Source organism: Chrysoperla carnea, chromosome 4 (genome assembly GCF_905475395.1).
Source record: "Chrysoperla carnea chromosome 4, inChrCarn1.1, whole genome shotgun sequence".
Taxonomy (NCBI): domain Eukaryota; kingdom Metazoa; phylum Arthropoda; class Insecta; order Neuroptera; family Chrysopidae; genus Chrysoperla; species Chrysoperla carnea.
In genome coordinates, this window is record NC_058340.1 from 33,054,863 (window position 1) to 33,076,577 (window position 21,715).

The 21,715-nt window shown below is 29.0% G+C and overlaps 1 protein-coding gene across 1 annotated transcript in view; it reads left to right on the plus strand.

The window, feature by feature from the left end:
- LOC123298365 (RNA-binding protein Musashi homolog 2) overlaps positions 1-21,715 on the plus strand; it is a 325,285-nt gene that overhangs the window by 95,151 nt on the left and 208,419 nt on the right. The gene's annotated exons all lie outside the window — the stretch shown is intronic.

Sequence of the window (21,715 nt, forward strand, 5' to 3'; positions counted from 1 at the left end):
GTTGAAGTGAGGTAAACCTAATGAAAATCTCCATTATTTTGATTGTAGAACCTGAAAAGCAAATAATAAACAGTGTGTTCCATTTAAAAAAATACAACTTTGAAACATTCCGTGTTTCCGATCACCCTGTATATGAAAATAATTAAAAAATGTACAGCCAATAACCCTCCATCTATCCCCGAAAGAAAAGTTTGTTAAAGTCATGCCGTTCTTCTATAATCTTCCGAGCCGTATAGAGTGAACAATCCTGTATATAAAAAAACAATTATTTTTCAACTTTATTTGAACAATAGCAAACTTCCAGTTATTAGTTTCCAAGTGACATCATAAAAATTTGATAGAAATTGCGCTTCATTATGGGTACACGGTCTATATTACATACGCTCTATATTTATGGATTAGATTGTGGCATATTTCCAATAATTATTAAAAAATCATGTGTTATATAGAGAAAAATAAATATAGAAATTATTTTAAAATTCAGTCAACCTACTAAATACATTTTAAATATATTTTATGAATTAGATTTCGAAGCAGACATTTTATTAATTTTTTTTTATTAATAATTGAATCGAAAATATATTTTGAAAGTTTTATGATGAGTGAGTGTTATTTATAGAATGTAGATACTTCAAATAAATCCATTTTTTTGGATATTTTAAATGATAATGACTGCATCTTATAAAAAAATTAATTCGCCCTCAGCTTCTTGTTTTAAGCGGAAATTTACATAATTGGTAAATTCCAGACCGTGATTGATTGAATATTGATTGGACAGTTAACGAAATAAATTTCTTAGTTTTGAAAATGTCTATATCAGATAAAACATGTCAATATGTTTTTAATTATTGAAATATTTAAAAAAATATATAGTATTTTTCCAACCATATTTTCATTCTTTTTGAAGATATTTTTTAAAACGTTTTATGTTATCTTAAAAAATATCCTGCATTTTTATGAGGTACAATTTTGGAATTTTGTAGTTTGAATATCTTCTATACTGATCGTTTTTGATGAAAAGCGAAAACATGCTCGGGGACCGCCAAGAAGAAGCAAAAATGTTTCAAAGATAAAAATGGTAAACTGACAAATTCTCAGATCTCGAGGTCTTCTTACGTATGTAGGGCTAACATTCAACTAAACGAATTTTCGATTTTTGTTTTTTTTAATGAGTTTTACAAAAAAATCTGACGTGATTGTTTATTGATTTAACAGAGTAATAAACAATTAATTTATAGAAAATATCTCATATGCTGCTGAAAACAATTTTGTTATTAGACCTGTGTAATATTAACCATGTAACAAAATTCCTCACATTCATTCATACAAAGGGGGTTTTTTTTAGATATTCACACATTAAACTAACATAAAATAAAAGAAAGAAAAATATTTTAAATATCAATGAAACTGGCTGACCTAATTATAAAAATAATTTTATTTCATTAAGGCTTGAATATGATTTCGGTCTTATATGGCTGGGGAGTAGATGTAATTTGGATGTCCATTTTTTACACACTTTTCGCAGCAATTGCGATCGTATTTCGACAATAACTCAACTGTCTCTGGTTTATCGACGTCGACAAGTGACTTTACATATCCGCAAAGAAAAGAATCTAATAGGGTTATATTGCACGATTTTGAAGGCCATTTAACAGATCAATTACTTGAAATTTCACCAATTACATCAAAAAATGAAACTCAAATTCAATTTCAAAATTTCAACAACATTTGCAAGCGTTGCTCTGGCGTGAATCTATTCGTTATGTGCGTAGTCATGGTAGGAACAATAAAATCGATGCTAGCACTTCCAGTGAAAAATTTTTTCGATAAAGGAGGCTGTTATGACTAATTTGCAGTTCTTTACATGTTAATGTTATAGAAAATGTCAAATTAAAATTATTGAAAAACACTAATTAATTAAACTGAATGCATTAAAAATTGTGAGAATAAGAAATCAAATTGCACAAATATTATTTTTCAAATGTAAATTATCATAATTATTTTTTAAAAATTTGTGAGACAATAATATTAAATTTTCAATGTAAGTCATAAATGCAACCCATACAATTATATATGCATCCATACAATTCTATAATTAAAGTAGTGTATCGTTACCATGGAAACGCCTCCAATAAAACTCACGCACGGTGCGAATTCATTATGACAAACCCAAACTATACACAAAGCAACCGCTTCTATAAAATCAGTTATCAAATAAAAGAGTGTTGCCAACTCAAAGATGTGAACTAAAAAAATACCCTTTATTTTTCCTCGATCGAAAGTCTGCTGATTAATTATGCAGAACGATAAAAATATTACTCTCCAGTTCTGTATATAATTTGTAAGGCATTTATAATTGTTATAACTTACTATGAACAATAATTTTTTTTTTTTTTTTTTTGAAATAATAACTGAATTTTATCCCACCTCCAACTTAAGTTCTTTGTTTTCTATTATGTACCTATCATGGTTGTTGATAATAATGGTGGCTATTGAGGTCTAATAACCTAGACTAGCTTGTTAAATACGAACAACAAAAATAAGTATATTTTGATTCTTTGATTTTGTTTTGTTCTCGCAAAGCCACTTGAATAATATGAAATTATTAAAAAGGTAATATTATTGATGTACATAGAACTAAAAGTTATTCTAGAAGTCCTTAATGAAAGTTTACTTGAAATACCCACTCATCTGTTCCTGAAATACATATTTAAAGCTTCATTGTAACACGCACATGAAGTTTTCATGAAATACCCACCCATCTATTCCTGAAATACATATTTTAAATTCTGACTAATCTCAATAGCAGAAAGAAATCTCGTTTTTACCAAAATTTATTCTTTAAGGAATCTAAAGGAGTTAAGACAATTGTATCATTTACATTGAACATCTCGTTTATTTACATATTACTACGTTTTGAGCAGATTTTATTCTCGAATGTTCAAAATGTTGATTTTCCTAATTGAAACCTTTTTTATTCTGTCAAAAACGCTGTCATCCATTTTGAGGACGTAATATTGGTATAATCAACAGTCATTATTTTTTATCAAAATCATTGCTTTTTTTATTACACATTAGGTAATGTAATGAGAGCATGTAAATTTTTTTGTAAAGAAAATCATTTTCATGTTTTAAGTATTGGCATTAGTAATTTTTCTTTTTTTTTTTGATTCTGTCAAAAAATCTACCACACTTATCATTGTTTCAATACTTTTGCCTTCATCAGATTTTATCTTCTTTTTTATTTTGTCCTTAGTGTGTTATTATTTGCATTTTAATAAATAAATAGGTACAAATAAAATGCATTGACGAAAGAACACAGTAAAATTTGACAGATATGTACCCAGCTGTTTACACTGAACTGGCAATTTTTGTCCACATGACATCACATCAGAGCTCGTTCGTGTTTTAGGTCACATAATATACAGTTTAAAAATTACGATTTTTAATTTTAATTACCAAAATAATAATTATGTGCTTTTATGACTCAAAATCAGAATATTTAAATATATTTCTACATAAATTTTAATTTTTATCAAATTTCATAATTTATTTTTCACCATCGATAAGTACCCTTTTCAGATTTACCTAGTACCTGTATTGGAGATTTTCATCCAAGATGTTTTGTCTTTTTAGAAAAGAAGTGTTTGGAGAAGACACATAAGCTATTAGATCACAATGCTGTATAATTCACTGTTTAAACAATCTAATTCTCAAAGGATATTTAAAAACAGGCCTTAATAGTGTAAAGGCTTTTATTGTGGCGTACTTAATTAGAGGAATCTCTTTGTATATTCTATAAATATACAAAGTTAAGCGAAGTTTGTTAATAAAAGAACGTAATATCGGCTAGAGAATAATTTTGCTCATTTGTAGATAGAAATGCTAACGTTTTACTAATAAGACCAGACAACACAATTATGGTTAGAGGGGATAGATGAAGCGTTAACATTGAGTTTTTTCTTCAGTTACAGAGAGAGAATCCTTTTTAAATTATTTAATAAGAATTTATGTTGAAGATAATAAAAAAGCTGAACAAAGTGACCATTAATTGTCATCTATTGTAATTTCTTAAATCTATGAATTACTAAACATAAATAGTAATCATATTTCTTGTGTGTATGTGGCTGTGTATATTTGCTCCGCTGATATTAAACTAAACATTCATTTTTATTCATATACACTGCAGTTTTAACCCTCTAATTACATTTCTAATTCTATTCCTGAAACTGACCCAACATTTTATGTTATAATTGCCTTTGATTTAATTAGTCAAATTACTGCTAAATATAATCAAATTTTTACACATATGAATATATATTAAGAAACAACCAGTCTAAAAGGTGGCTATGACCCTGTGTAAACTATTCTAATAATTGACTTTTTATGTCATGAAATTTGATTAATTTTCTTGGGTAACTTGAACTAAAAAAACGTATACCTAATGAATTTTAATGGGAAATTCATAAGTTAGACTTTGTACCACCGCTAATTCAAACGCGCATATATAATTGATGTTTTTGCTCAATATTGCTCAAATCATATTTTTGACAGAAATTTCGTTTATTGTTGGCTAAATTTTCCTGGGTTTAATGTTTCCTAAAATTGATAATTAAGAATTGAGAATATACCAATAATAATAATAATAATTAGCCACTGGACCCACTAAGTGGGTAGGGGCCTCTCCTCCACTTTTTAAATAGTAATTTTTAAATTTTAAATAGCTGGTAAAATTTTAAAAGCATTTTTCCACGCATGCCTGTCTCTTGCAAATATCGTCCACTCGTTACCAGCATAACGCTTAAAAATTCGTCCATCCATCTTATATTCTGCCTTCCTTGCCTTCTTTTACAATAGTTAGGTGTCCAATATACTATTTTTTTAGTCCACCGATCATCTTGTGTTCTTAGAATGTGGCCGGCCCAAGACCACTTGAGTTTTTTTGCCATGTAAGCCGCATCTTTAAGCGTAGTCGTATCGAATATACCACTCTAGTGTAAATCATGGGTTAAATACAATTTTTATTTATGATTATTGTCTTTTTTTTACAAATGTATGGGTGTTTCTATGTCCATGTATCTTAGTTCATACTGAATGAAGTCAATGCGGCATAGATGTATTGGCGTGGCCGAATGGATGAATGTGGAAGTCAGTTTTTAATATACCTAGTAAACTAAATGAACTAGTAGACTGGTTATGAGGTTTATATATTATACTACTCGTTACTCATCGGTTTTGCTGGATAGCTTCAAATAATAACGTCAAATATCGTCTTCGTTGATTCTAAGGTAAGGCCTTTTTGACTCCATCGTTGAGACATCAAATAGGCTTTCAACATGTATTCCTCCCCCTCCCTCAAAGAAGGAGGCTTGGCCTTGATTTCCACCTGGAATTGGACTTCGCCCTCTGAGTTGGATTGACCTGCAAGCTTACATTTTTTGGAGGAAGAGGTTAGAGAGGGTTGTCATATAGGAAGAACCATCGTCTTGACAAGTCGCATGTATTGTGAGAATTTAAGGAAAATCCCAAAAAAAAAAAAATGAGTGTATGAAAGTAAATGAGACTTACGTCTCAAATTTTGAGAAGTTAGAACTTGGGAAAAATAGACGATAATTAAAAGTAAAATTTTTCGATATATATCAGAGTTTAAAAAAAAATTGAAACATAAAGATTTAGAGAATATAACTTACAGAAGAAATACTTACATGGTCGGTGAATGCCGCTTGTTACAATTTTCTTTATAGGAAAATATTTCTCATGCTTTTAACTAATGATTATTAGTTTTTCAAATAAATTTTAAGAAAATAAGCCTTGTTACATTTCTTTAAAAACAATGCAATATAGGATTTAATGTAAAATCGCAAACTTTCCACAAACGTCGTAAGGGGTATTACGTTCGTAAAATGCACGATTACAAACAAATGCACCAACGATTCCATATGTATTATATTTTCTGTATAGAAATAATGTGTTCTTTTTTATTTGAGTATATAAGTTCGTTCATCAGTTTTATTTATAAAAGCCTTTAACGCTAATAAATGTTAGTCTTAGTCTTAGTATATATAACTGACCTTGATAATAAATATATACAATACACTGGCTTATTTAAAATACAACTTTGTGTCTTTAAACGTATTATTTTGTTATAATGTATCATATACAGAAATCGGATAAGTGTGAGATCGATTCTTGATCATGGGAAAGACGGTAGTTCTGTACTGTAATATAGCCAATCGAGCATGAAACTTGCGTTAAGGCTTAAAGCATTCCATAATCTCCTGGCGGCTATATAGCATTTCTGAACAAATGCTCAAAGAGAATTTATTCTCAATAGCTTGTAAAAATTATATTCTGCGAAATATAGAAGTCAAAGATTTGATTTCTTTTCAGTTTGAGCTTCCAAACTTTATTGTTGGAACTCTTTTTTTCAACTGACATAATATTGAATTTTAGCTTTATCCTGGTTTATAGATGTTTCTAGTTTAGTCATGGTACTGATATCTCAAACAAACTGATAACTGTGGTTCTTATTCTTTTTTTCATTAGCTTTGGAATAATTAAGTATTAAAATAGCGCTCAACCTCTTAACCAAGCATTTATTTCAGTCTAACATAGTTTCAATCAAACTAAGGGTATCTAAGACTATGATAAAATGTATCATAATCTATAGCGCTGAAAGGCTCGTATGCGAATATTAAGACGAGCCAAGTCTATAAACAGTTTACTTGGTAAATTGAGTGGCTGAAAATCGAATTCATAATGCAGAATAGATTCTTAAAGCATGCATGAATTCGTTTTACTAATGAAATTTGGTTTGCAGGTGTAAAGTTAGTAATTTTCTCGTTTAGATGAAGGTTTCACAGTAGCTGGGGAAAATCTGGGAGACAGCGTACTGGAAAACGTACAATAACAATCAACTGAGATATTCCAGCTTGCTTAAAACGATTATAAGCGCGTACGAGTTTTTATAAAAACAGTTTTTTTGCTCATATAATCGTACGGAACCCTGAAACAATAACATATAATGAAAAATTATGTTTTAATGTACGTGTGTTGCTCGATTGCTGCTTACTGGCAAACTTGAGAGCCGTTGTAGTCAGTCAATTTTATAATCAGTTTTTTGTAGCTATAATTATATTTTATAAATGATTTAACATAATTGTAGACGCCATATAATAATACTTACATATCTTATGCGAATTGGTTACTATTGTAATGAAAGTGTGTTTTTGAAATATGCTTGAAAGACTGAACACATTTGATGTCTCATGTTAATTTTATTTTTAAAGTAAATCCTTAAAGCAATAATGAAACAAGTTGGAAAACCATTTCAGCCCCAGAAATTAATTAAATAATACTAGTTTCATCCTGTGGTTAATTTGATTGTGCATTGTGTTTGGGTTTTACGATAATATTTATAGTTTTTTCTGTTTAGACGAGATTATTTCATCTACAATCTTTTTTATAATTAATGCATTTCTTAGTTTTTTTTTCAAAGACTGATTTTGTAAGCGTTTTCAATTCATAATAGGTATGGACTAAGTTTTACCTATACAAATTGAAATGTTTACTTTGTTCTGAAGGGTTTTACTGTTTTTGCATGATACACTGCCAATAAATTACGGATTTATAGTTTTATTTAAAACATAGGAAGTATCGCATTTAAAAAATATCTATAACGATAACGATCTGCGAAGTTTATTCCCTTTAAAAATTTCGAATGACCTTTGTGCAAGGATTGCGACACTGGTTCAAAGCAGGTTACCCTGGCTACCAAAAGGTGATTGATTTGACACAGTCTCTCTCAAAGAATTTGAACCTTCTGAAATTTCGTCGTTATAGTTTGTATCTAAATCTGTTGTTTTGAAAACCAGTTTCTAAAAGTAACATATAAGTACTTAGTTCCAACTTTTTGTCACTATACTCATTATTGTACTTTATTTTCGGTAAACGCAATTAAACTGTGAGAAACACCAATAATATTTTTGCTTGTTTACGCCATATTGACAGTGGGTTTCACCGGCAGATAGCAGAAAGTGAAACTAAATTTAAATGACTAGGCTAGGCAAGTAGTTAAACGTTATCGATTCAAGTCATTTGACTATCTGATTTAATGGCAGATATTGGTCAGGCAGCTAGTTGAACGGGTCCTTTTACTATAAAGGCTAGACTGTTAATTGAACAGCTAATTAATCTAGTTGACTGCAACAAATATACCATTAAAATGATTTTGGTAGCGTACGAAAAGTTTTTACCATTAAATACGAGTATTTCAAGACTTGTCACAGCGTTTTTAATAATGGAAGACAGTGACCTGAGAAAAATCTCTGCTCACGATAGTAGTCTGTTTTCGATAGTCCCACTGTAAGTTCCGACAGTAAGGAATTTGAAATGAATTTAAGCTCAAAATAAACTAGAAATCGGTGGGTAGTAAAAAATTTGCCTATGGTTACAAACTTTTCAATGCTCATAACGTTAAAGAACTCATTAAAACATATGGTGAAAGGGCGAACTTCCTTTATAGACTGTAACGATAGTACTATTTTTTAGTAGGTAGTATCGTCATTTATAGATATAATAATCCTTGAATGAATATTTACAATATTTTATTTTTTAAATTTAATATTTGAAATTCTATAATATTAATTTACGAGCAATCAACGTTAATGCTAAAATATACATAGATATTATATTATTGAAAGTTAGTTCCTACGTTTTTTTTTTTCAACTTTATGTGTCACTATTAAGTTTATGACATTTTTATTTTTATTGATATCTGGTAATAATTCATAGCATGTTAATGTATATTTATTTTATTTTTTTTATATAGGATGTTTATTACTCGTTCTTATTATTCTCTCGACTAACAAGTGTGGATAGGGTATATTTAAAAGAGAAGTTGGAATATTAGCTATACAAATAATAAGTTCAGAAAAATGTCTGAGAACGCCTTAATCGTTACCTATGAAAATTCTTTTGAAATGTTAGGTTAATTAGTTCCAATAAGATAAATTTATTCAAAAATTTGTAAAATACAATCCAAATTCAATAGAATTACGTGCTTGATTTATTTAAAATTGAAAAAAATTTTAGGTAGGCCTAAATTCCTTAGTTTTAACCCCCGAACTTAAAAAAAAGGGGGTGTTATAAGTTTGACCGCTATGTGCGTGTGCATTTTAATTTTTTTGTTTTCCTTTGAAAAATAATTTAAAGGAGAGTGTTTTCAGCTATGTTTCAAGTGCGAGCTTAGGGTTCCGTACTCGAAAAAAATAAAAAATTTGCGTCTATGATATATAATTTTAACATAAAATAATTACTATGGAAATGAATGGTCAAATAACCTTGGCTCAATCCATTTTGAAAAGTGAAATGGTAAAATAATTAGGTAATTCAAAACAATAATTCAAAAGAACAAAGTCAGCTCAAATATTTCAAATTCAATTAAAATATTTCCAAAAATTTGTCCCAAAAAATGATAGTTCTCTGAGGATCCTTTTCATCTCAACTCATGCCCTTGACCATCACTTTGAAATTGATTTAAGAAGGAGTGTGATAGTGTTTATCTGTGTGTCTGTGTGTTTCCCAGTGGCATCTTAGCCACCAAACGGTCGAACCGACTTAATTCAGAACATTTTATAATTAAGTTTCCAAAAATCGGTTTACAAGAAATAAATCGCATTTGTTGGGTGATTTAAAGTTTTGTATCACTTGTTATGATTTCGCATTCTTATGAAAATAAATTGAAAAATAATTGATAAGCATATGTTTAATTCTGCCAGTTTTAAGTTTAGTGCAATTCTTGTACAAAAGTTCCAAACAAAAACGTATCCTCATATGATTTTCAATTTCTGATTTTATGAAAACATTCTGTATACAAACATCAATACGTATAAGATAAACAGTTATTTTTACAAGTTTTTAATATAAATATTTTCGTTAATAAAATGGACTGCTGAATGACCTATATATATATGTTTTTTTTATTAAATAAAAATGGATTTATCATAAATTTATTTAGTAATCCGATCTGATTTTTGTGATTTATATATAAATATGAACCCACTCATTGACATTAAAATTTAAAAAAAGAAATACATCAATATATTTTTTTTTATTGATAAAAATAAGATTATATAATATATATTGCGTAAAAATATATTCATAATTCAATCATAGGATTTCTGCATAGAAATATAAAGAGGGACTATTCGTAAGTGTTTTACTTAACGAAAACTTGTTTTACTTTTATGGAGAACTTTAAGATTTTATTCTCAGAAATGTTCAAAAGTATATTTGACACTGGATGGTGCATGCACTAAGAGTAATTCTTTCTACTTCATATCTTTTGCCAAACTACCCTTCCAGATCAATTTTTCTGATAGCAAGATACTGTACTCATTTCACAGGATCTAATAGATTACTTGGTTGAAAATTAGTAGAAACTAATTATACCCTGTATATAAAAGTCACTGGATGCCCTTGCTCTATATTTTTATAAAACGGCGTTTCCTAAAAATGAAACCTAGCTAGATCGATTTTTCGGCCCAAAAATACCCTGCATATTAAATTTTATGAAAATTTTTGGAGCCGTTTCCGTGATAAAACGACATTATCAAAAATAAAACCTAGCTGGGTCGATTTTTCGCCGCCGAAACCCACTGCATACTAAATTTCATTAAAATCGTTGGAGGCGTTTCTGAGATTAAAGTTTCTGAAAGGAAACGACGTTTTCTAAAAATGAAATTTGGCTAGATCGATTTTTCGTCCCAAAAACCTCCTTCTTACTAAATTTCAAGAAAATCGTTGGACCCGTTTCTGAGATTATAGTTTCTGAGAGAAAATAACGTTTTCCAAAAATGAAACCTGACTAGATCGTTTTTAAAACCTCCTACATACCAAAATTTCATGAAAATCGTTGGAGTCGTTTCTGAGATTAAATTACTTTATGAACACCTATTCCAAAATTTTTAAATCAATATATAAGATATATCTCAGGGTATAAAAATTTTAGTCCCAAGTTTGTAACGTTTAGAAATATTGATTTAAAAATTTTGGAATAGATGTTCCTAAAATGGTTTAATTAGTCCTTTAACGTTTATCCGTCCGTCAGTCTATCTGTCAAAACGATTCTCAAAAACAAAAAGAGATATTACTCCGAAATTTTGATAGCGAGCACAAGACGTCAAAGTCAGTGACAATTTTAACAGGAAACATGCGGTATACCAAATTCAATCTACCAAGTATTTTATAGAAAGCTTAAAAAAAAAATTTTGCAATTCAATAGATGTAGTCGAGTTGACTACGAATCATACTTATAATATATTATAGCTCAATTATTATCCACAATACAAATAATAGAGCTATATAGGTAATAGTTTCCACCAATAGTGTACTATTTATCCACAGGTACATATTAGAATATCCTGCAGGTTCAGTGCTGGCTGGGAATGGTCATTGTAACTTGTTTTTATTTTTTTTTTTTGTAAGCAGCTTAAGAGTTTAGGTTTTTTTTTCAGTATTTATTTTTGTATTGTATTACTTTTTATACCATGCATATATGTAATATGCAAGGTATACTTAGTTTAGTCCCACGCTATAGACTTAGTTTGTAACGCTTTATACACTTAGTTTGTAACGCTAAAAAATATTGATGATATGAACAAAATTTTGGTATAGGTGTTTATAAAATCAATTAGTCAATTTCCGGTTGTCTGTCCGTCTGTCTCTCAAAACGATAACTCAAAAACGAAAAAAGATATCAAGTTGAAAATTTTATAGCGTACTCATAACGTAAAAAGTGAGGTCGAGTTCATAAATGTGCAATACAGGTCAATGGGGTCTTGGGTCCGTAGGACCCATCTTGTAAACCGTTAGAGATAAAACAAAAGTTTAAATGTAAAAAATATTCCTTATAAAAAAATAATCAACTTTTGTTTGAAACATTTTTTCGTAAACATCACTGTTTACCGTGAGGGCACAAATTGGGCGTAAATTGTATAGTATGTATTATATGGGAATATCAGTTATGTATGTGTGGCATGTATGTATGTATAATGTGATAGAGTAATCAACACTATCTTTTCATGGTATTTTAACAATTAACTCAGTCAATTGTTTTTTGTCACTTGTTTTTTACTAGAAAATCATTTTCAACTAATACTAGATGTTTTGTTAATGGAAAACTGGCTATTTGATCGTGTGCTAATTTTTGTTTGTTTTAATATCGAAAATCGAAATCATAGACCTGCGCTCGTGTTTCGTTTAATTTGAAACTACAATAAATATTTGTTACATCAAAAAGTTTTCTCTATCTCATGACAAGCCAATTTTGCAACACTTGAATAAAGAAATCAAAATTATTTCGACGTTATACATATCTCGAATAGTTTAGCTATAAATTACATTTTTTTCTTAGGGGGATCATTATAGGACACCTTTCTCTAATTATTATCAGATTCATCAAAGTTGCCTACACATTAAAAGAATGTTATGCCATATAAGTCTGCGAACTGATCCTTATTCTGGCTTATTGTATCATACATTGTATAAAAACTAATGTATGTTATTAGTCAGTCACCGCAGTTATGTGTTTCGACTCTGTAACTAATACAAACAAAAGTAGATAGCAACGTAGTAAACCACTGTGTTGGATACAAACAAAGACAGATAGTCGTATATGCATGATTAAAGTTTTATTGTTATATGCAACCAACACTATAATTAAGTTTTGACAAACTTAGTTTATCACATTCTGACGGGACCTCTTGTGAAAATGCTAAGACAATGAATGGTTTTAGGTTTTATTTTCTTTCGTTATTTGTAATGTCGATGATTTATATAAATCGAAATATTCTATATATCACAATATTACATACGATAATTAACGAACCTCTCTGTCTTTACAAGTACATCATATTGAAACACTACAAAGGAACTTTAAATTCTCTTTAAGTAATTTTATCTTCTAGTAGTTTTGTTCTTTCATTTTAGCCTATAGCTATAGCGATCGAGTGTTGAAAAGCATGTATTTATTCCCTGCATAATTGTTGAGATCTGTATGTTTGCATTTCCCTGAAATTCAAATCCAGAAGTTTTAATTTCCATAAATAAAATAATACTTCCAAGAACAAACAATTTCTATTATGTATTTTTCTTCGAAAGCATATGTTATCAATAAATATAAATTTTGTTGTTGCCGGAGGAAATTTCACTTAAAATTTATAAATGATTTTGTTGGAAATAAAATGGAAAAATTCCTTTAATTTATTTGATTTTATGTTACTAGTTGTCAGAATCAAACTCACAAATAATACTAAAGTAACTAATGGAAACTATTAACGGTTAATATTTCGAATGTCTTCGGATGTCATCCTCGTTACATCAGAGAAGTCATATTTACTAAAAACACATTTAATAAAAATTTTATGACATTCCACGGTTAGGAACTTTTAAATGGATTTAGGGCTCCTTAAAATTCATTCTATTGAAATTTGAAAGTTGCAAAAACTTAACATTCTTTGACTAATTGTTTTTGAGTTATGCGAGATAAATACACTGTAAATAAAATTATTGGATTAAAAGAAACGCGTAGTGTTCGCTGTTAATGTCCTTAGGTGCCACTCATTAGTCACGTAAGGGTCCCGAGGGAGAGAGGGTATGAAAAAAATCTCTACATGGCCTTATCGTGAGAAGGATGGGGCTAAACCCGTTATTACGTCATATTTTGTGAGTCGAAATTCCTACTTTACAAAATTTTTATTCTTTATTAGAATTTTATATTCTTAAATGTTTTTTTAAATAAAACACTGCGAATTTTGGTTTAATTGATCCTTTTCTATCAACATTTTATTATTCTGAAAAACGAGAAACGTACTAACAAGGCATGTCGAAACTAATCTAAATAAATTCAGAATGGTTGAAAATGAATATTGTCTTTGAAAAGAATCACCGATTGTTTTTTCTCAACCAAAATAGTTCCTTTTGTATAAGGTAGTAACAAACACTTTATCCATGTTTGTACTTCAATACTACACCATCTTAGCGCATTTATTGTCACAGGCTCCTAACGTATTACATACTTACAAGGGTATAAAACTTGGTTGTATTTATCGATAAATACTATTTTAGTGCCGCATTTCTTGGCGATAAACTCGTAAAGGAAGATGTAAGTAGTATCAGTTTAAGGTGGTACTTACTTGGTATTAGTGATGTGCCGGACCAGCAAAAATGTAGATTCGATGATGGGGATATGGAAATATATAAAAACACTTGGGTTTTTAAGACGAATATAATGATAACTAATCTGTCGAAATCCATCGACTAATTTAGAAGATACGAGGTAATTAAGAAATTTACAAACGCGCGAAAAACATAAGCACTCCTTGACAGTCGGGTAAAAAACATACGCATGCGACTTTTTTCAACAAATTTTTTCGAATCTATGTATATGGATTCGGAACTCTGGCACATCACTACTAAGTAAGAATGATTCGTCGATGATGATTCATCATTCAATTCACACTTGGCCACTTTTATTATTATTACTTTTTCCGATATATAATAAAATTGTTTTTTATTATGAATAAAAAAAGTAAATCTTCAATACTTGATTTCCTTAAATCACGTAATAAATTTATTTTTTTTTCTTTTGTTTCGAAATCGACAAACAATAAAAAAATTTGTTTTATATTAGGTCTAATTATAGTTGTAATACTTACACTTACACTTTTTCGAGAACTCCACTAATTCACCGGTATTTACAGTTCATGAAATCATGATAAACCAACTCAAATTTAAATTTCTATCCTATTTACAATTATTTTTGGTCGACCTCCATGGTTTAAAAATCGTCTAATCCAATTAATCTATGTAGTCCCAATGTTAAACTTGACAAAATTGCTAGCAGAAGACAAAAAATACGTTGCTATAGAAGAAAAAGCCAAGAAACATAATGTTTACTACTAATCAATGGCTAAGTTACCCGAAAAAAGTCAAAAAAGGGTTTTCTTGCGAAAAATTATAAATTCTATATCTCAAAAAAATCTATCGATTGACATCTGGTGAGTCCGATTTCGATGCGTAGGTACCGAGAAATCTCGAAAAAATGAGAAAAATAGTCGTTTCTACATTTGTTTATTGCTTTATAATTTTAAAATTGATATATGCTGAAGTTTTGAGTAATAGGTTCACAAACTTGGTCGAGGGATTATGGCAGAGCGTTTTATCGGGGCTTAATCTCTTCGTCTAGATTTCTCCGATCATGGTATTTTAGCAGCAAGTGAAATTTTGTAATTTTTAATGCCGGAATCGGACCTCAAAAAAGTACTTTTTTTTTTTTATAGCAATTTTGTCATCCGTTTCGCAGATTCATTGGATTATATGTCAATTGAATAATAGGGTATTATCGTAAGTCAAAAATAAATCATGAAATTTGAAAAAAGTTAAAATTTATGTAAAATGTACTTAAATATTCTTTTTTTGAGTCATAAAATCACATTTTTCTTTTAAAATATTAAAATTAAAAATAGTAATTTTTAAACTGTATATCACGTGACCTAAAACGCGGGTAAGCCCTGCTCTGATGTCATAGTGGAATGAGTCATAGACCATCAGTTAGTTCAGTGTAGACAGCTGGGTATAATATATACATAGATGAGTATTTATATTGTTTATATTCAGAAGTCTATGAATTTGACAGTTTAAAAAAGGTTTAAAATTTAATTTAAGTTTTTGGCAAGAAAGCGTGTGTATTTTTCTGAAATAAATTTCTTGTGGATTTTTATTAGCAAAATCAACATTTTTAAGTACTTTTTCAAAAATAGTGGAATACCCTATTCCGTCCAAGTCAAATTGTTTTTTCAGTAATCAAGAAATTGATACCTGTTAGGAAGCACAATGGATTACAGTCTGTCTAGCTTTAGGCATCCTTTGTAATGCAACTATAATCTAGCCTAAATATATAGTATGAAAACGAGTTTTAAACGAAACATAGGGTATATAAAATGGTTTTTTAATGATTTTCTATAAACCATAATAACAACAAATATTTTTTGATTCAAAACAAAATTTTCACTGCATGCACACATATCCATTGTTATTGTGTTAAAATAAATACATTCCATTCCAGGAAATGTAAATATGATTTAATGTGTCGTAAATAATATTTGTTGTGTATGATTTAAATTGTAAATTGTTTCATATTTTATTTATTAATTTATTTTATTAATTTTACTATTAAAATACATAAATTAAATTAAGGGTTGTAATGTAATATATACATATTTAATATTATACCGCATTCTTTGACCCTGCTTGGTAGGTACTGTTGTTATAAAATATACCCTAGTTCATACATAGTCATGACAGGAATGAAATGTAGGTTTCACTTATTTTGAAAACGTATACAAAATATTATCGAAACTGTCCGTTCAATCGTAAAATCATAACCAATTTTTTAAAAGATCGTAAAACGATGGTAGTTTTTCGTCCCTTGTTTTAATTCTCGCTCCTTTTTCGATGAGGACCTAAAAGTATATTAAAAGTGTAGGGAAATTTTCGAAAAAAGGATAATTTGGTGCAATAAATCGTTCATAGAATAAACCCTTCTGCTAGAGCACCGGAAAACGATAAACAAAAGGGTTGTTAATGGCTAAAGCCGTTAAAATAAGGGCGTGATCTTGTAAAGGAAAATGGAATTTTTCAATATTTTTCTATTTTTGCTAATAAAGAAAGGATGAGGTCTGATATCGACAGTAGCTCAGTTGTAATAACTATAAGCAGTCCTTATGCTTCCGAGGATCAGAAATGAGAAAATTAAGTATCTTTACAAAATCATTTTCTCATTTGAATTTTTTTTCTCTTTCGAAGTTTGCCCTTCATTTTCCGGTGCGAGGCTACATTATAGTATTATATTAAATATACCTTTGTTTCGTAAAATAGAAAATAATTTGTTTGTTTGGAGCAACGCTGATATAGCCGTTTGATTTCTACGAAGCGTGGAAATGAAGGGTATGTTTAATAGCCTAGACGATTCAATTAGCAGGTATAGAAGGCTACAATAATATTCCATAAAATCTGCGTTTTATAACAAACAGTAAATCGCATTTCACCTACTTCTAATTACCATTCCATAAGTTGTATCATAAAATCACATGCACAGCTTTTCGTTGGAGGTTATTCAAAAACTCTAATTAGTACTAATAATAATGGAGTTCAACCTCCGTTTTTCAGATATCCGCCAATAACAGTGGCCACCCACATCATTATTTTTAATCTGTATTTTATTTAAAACTACATTCATAATACAACTAACTTTATTATGTTGCTGGAGTCGGTTACTCCGTCCTTGTCCAAGTGACGATAGTGTGATCAATCTACCGCCCCATTAATTATAATTATAATTGATCAAATCGATGCCTGGATTCGAAACCGCAATCTTTCAGTCAGTAGCCAAAAGAGTATAGTCGATTCAGAATATAGTATAGTCTTAACTTCTAATATAGAAGAGTCTTAACTCGCATGGCTACTGAGCTTGTATTATTAGTATTTTAATGAAAATACAACGGCACCACATATCTGTCACGATAACGAAGCTCGAAAATACGACACAAAAAGCAACTTTAAACCATGCTAGAAGTAAAGACAAGATGTAAATATGCGTTGCCTGATAAACAAACAGGTTTATCGCTGTTCCTCCATTTCTGAAATTAATAATAACAATTTGAAAGCATATAGTAAGATTAAAAAAAATACAAATTGTACATCTAAATTAAACACATCCTTATCAAATAGTATCATTTTTTCACCCCTATTTTTACGCACAAGCATAAATCAAAAAAATATTGATACAGTTAATTAAAAACCTATAAATTTTACACAGAAACAACAAAAACATATCATAACAAAAAATATGATAAATTACTTGGCTCTATCAAGTTACTCAGGTATGTAATAATTTTGAAAAGCAAATATTTTCCCATTTATCATGTTTCAAAAATTTTACTAATTATCTATCTATCACTCATACCGTTAATATTTTTTCACGTTTTTTGCGTTTCAATTATCGGAACTATTTGTAAAAATGACATTAGATACACATACAAAAAATTTTTTTACATACATAGATAATAAAAATAACAGAAAATCAATGAATTAAAATTATACTTGTGTAGGTATCATATGTAAAATAGGTACTGATTTTACAAGGCGTTCGTTAAATTTTGATGGAATACAAAGAAAATATCTTTATATACTAATACAAAAATTACTACATTTTTTCTAATTTTCGTAGAAAGTTTTCTTAAATACGTGATTATCGCATATTATACTTACAATCTGATTTCATATTGATTTTAAATGACCAAAAATTCAAAACCACGAAATCATTTTTAGACTCTATCAATCACATTAGATATACACCGTGTTCTGTTATTGACTGCAGAAATCCAGCTTTCCAAAATAAGCTCATTAACAGCAAAAATAAAACTGTGTTCCAAATTTGGATCTCAGGCTTAATTTGGGAGATACGGGTATGGCAAAAATTGATAAATTTGTTCATTCACTGACTATCATTCGATAACCAGTAGCCAATAATGTAAGTGATTTTTAAAAAAGCATAAATTTATTTAATTGGATTTGGTCAAATTATCCCACTTTTTTATATTTTTACTATATTTTTGTGAGAAAAAATAATAATTCTGAGTAAACATTATATCATTGGATTATGTTTACTAATAATCTTATATTTTCTTAATAATATAATAAAAATATAAAAAATGGGATAATTTGACCAAATCCAATTAAATAATTTTATACTTTTTAAAAAATCCCTTCCAATATTAAGTGAAATTTACTTCTGTATATTTTATTTTTTTAAATACATTCTGATTTATTTTCAAACATAAAACTTACCTGTAACAAAATGAATGCCACGACATGTTTTTGTTCCCCAGTAATAGAAGTATTTGTTTACTATATTATCTTGTTTTAAAGAATCCAAGTATGTTGACGGAAAATTTCATTATTTATAAACAATACCTATACAATTTTGAAAAAAAGACACCTAAATTTGAAACTTTTGAAATTGGCTGTGATACTACAAAATTTAGACTCTTCTTTCTAATGTGACACCAAAAAATACAAAAATTGTTTTTCGTCGATTGAACAAGCTATGTTTTCTCCGAATTGAATCAATTTTCTTTTCAGTTTTACTAATTTGCACTCAGGGTTTAAGTTTATACAACAAGCCTTATTCAGTGACTGAAATTTACACATATGAGCAACAAACATCCAATACATTATGGCTTAGAGTGCTGAAATATTAGTGGCCTTAAGATTGCTCCGGCATATGATTAAACTAAACTAGAATTGAAACATTGACCGTCCAAAACAGAAGCAAACTTTAAAGATTACTTACAAACGCTAGATTCAAATTAAATTTACAAAACAACATTTGAAAATATCTTTTGTATTCTATTTTATCTTCTCACAAAAAATAATAAGAAATTTTATAACTTTTAGCTTCTGTTTCAATAATCCTACCTTGAATTATTCACAAATATGCGTTATCATACAAAAGTATCATATCATATCCCATTTTCACACACTTGTCATCAATTATTTTTCACCCCCTGACACCCTCAACCCTCACTGGATAAAGCCATATAATATGTATGAATATGAGGGTAGTTTTTCCCTATGCACACATATTCTATATACCTACCAGCTGATATAAAAGTATATAAGTAACAACGATTTCAATTTAATCATCAAATTCATTCGAAGAGTTTGTACACTGTTAATGATTCCCAATATATCTTCGGTATGTATAGAATGTATATAGAATAGATTTCTACAAATACGTTTCCGGATAACATTTCTTTCCCTTTTTTGATTAGTATTGTATCGATTGGTTTAATAATAAATCATTCTATCAGATTGTGAGAGGTGTAAGATAAAATGTTTTGTCCAAATGATGTCTTTCAATTTAAGCGTTGTAACTAATTAAAGAAGGCAGCAACTAGAATTGTCCATGATAAATTGGAAAAATATGTGATCAATATATTCCTAAGTACTCAGTATCTTTTAATCACGGCTCAATTTTAATTTTGCTGCTTCAGATGTACAGACAGCAGGGCTTTAACAAATTGTAAATAACGTTAAAATAATTATAATTCTTAGAACACTTATAGCCATAAAACGTCTCTTTCTAGATATGGGTGTTAAAAATTTTTGAATAAAAAGAATATTTTTGTATTGCCGAAATTCTTACTAAGCAAAGTTAGAAATTACTGTGACGGTTAAGCTTTCTTTATGATTTAAGGGTGTATGGCATAAAATTATGAAAACCAGCGTTACCACCACCCCGTTTCTAGGAAAAAATCTTTACCGCCTCTGATTGATTAAAAATATAAGAACGTTATGAAATACCTCATGTTCTAGTAATTAGAAAAAATACTTTCTCGGTTATGGCGAATGAGGCATTGTCATTATTCCAACATTATTTACCATTTCTTAATAACTAACTATAACTTGGACCACACTATCAGCTTTTATATTGGTTGGGAAAAAAGTTAGACACTATCAAAATTTTTTAGTTTTCAAATTTACAATCTGACAGGAATTGTTTTTAAGATTTTTTCAAGCAGTAAATATTCATATTTTTAAAGCTCTGGTCAAAGTATTTTTTTGTTCAACATAAAAAATGTCTAAACGTCAAAACATGATAATTTGATAACATTTGATTTCCTTTTCATTTTTCTGATTGATTACAAAATATCTTTCATTTCCCACTCACTTCCTTTTGTCGAACAATTTTCTAATTGATTTTATTCATATTTTTCAAAACAATACCAACAAACTTTTTAGAATTTTATTATAACAAAATAAAATAATTAAAATTTTATATCGACTATTACTCAAATAATGTTGTGACTATTCACAAGGTATTTCAATATATATAACTTGACAAAATGAATGGTAATGGACATCCTACTGGCTATAGGTTTTTTGCCCACTAAGAATAAATTGGTTGAATAAGTTTCTAGTGATTAATCATAATATGTTGTATGTAGATAACAAAAAAAACAAAACATAATATGTAATCATAATATGTTGATAACAAAATTTAATTTTAATAAAATATAAGGATTATTAATATTTATTTAAAATTATACATTCGGTCACGTGACAGTAATCACCAATCAGAAGTACTTTGCAGGTACTACGCCACGTCATATGAAAGGCTATGTATTTGTAAGCTTACAAATACAAAAACATCTAAACTTGCAAATACTCGTTTACTTGCATATGATTGAATGTCACGGTTGGGTGTCATATAAGACGCCATGAAACTCTATACTGTTTTAGAACTAAATTTGAATTGGTTTTTAAAAATGCAAAATACATTAGGTAAATCGTTTTTATTTATAAGTCTTTCTTGGTGTAAACCAGATACTAAAGATACTATGTAACGCCTAAACCAATTTTTCAAATTTAGGACACAAGCCTATTATAAGCTCAATAGACATGCATGCACAAAATCAGCCTTACAGAGAAAAATCTTTGCTTTGGCCAAGAAGAGGAGTAAATTAGAATAGACATTCTGTGCGAATGCAAAAGCCCCTCTTTTAAACGAAACCATTACTTGGGATGGATTGATCTCCATTCAACTGAAATAAATGATGTGACACCCAAGAATATCTTATGAACGAATAAG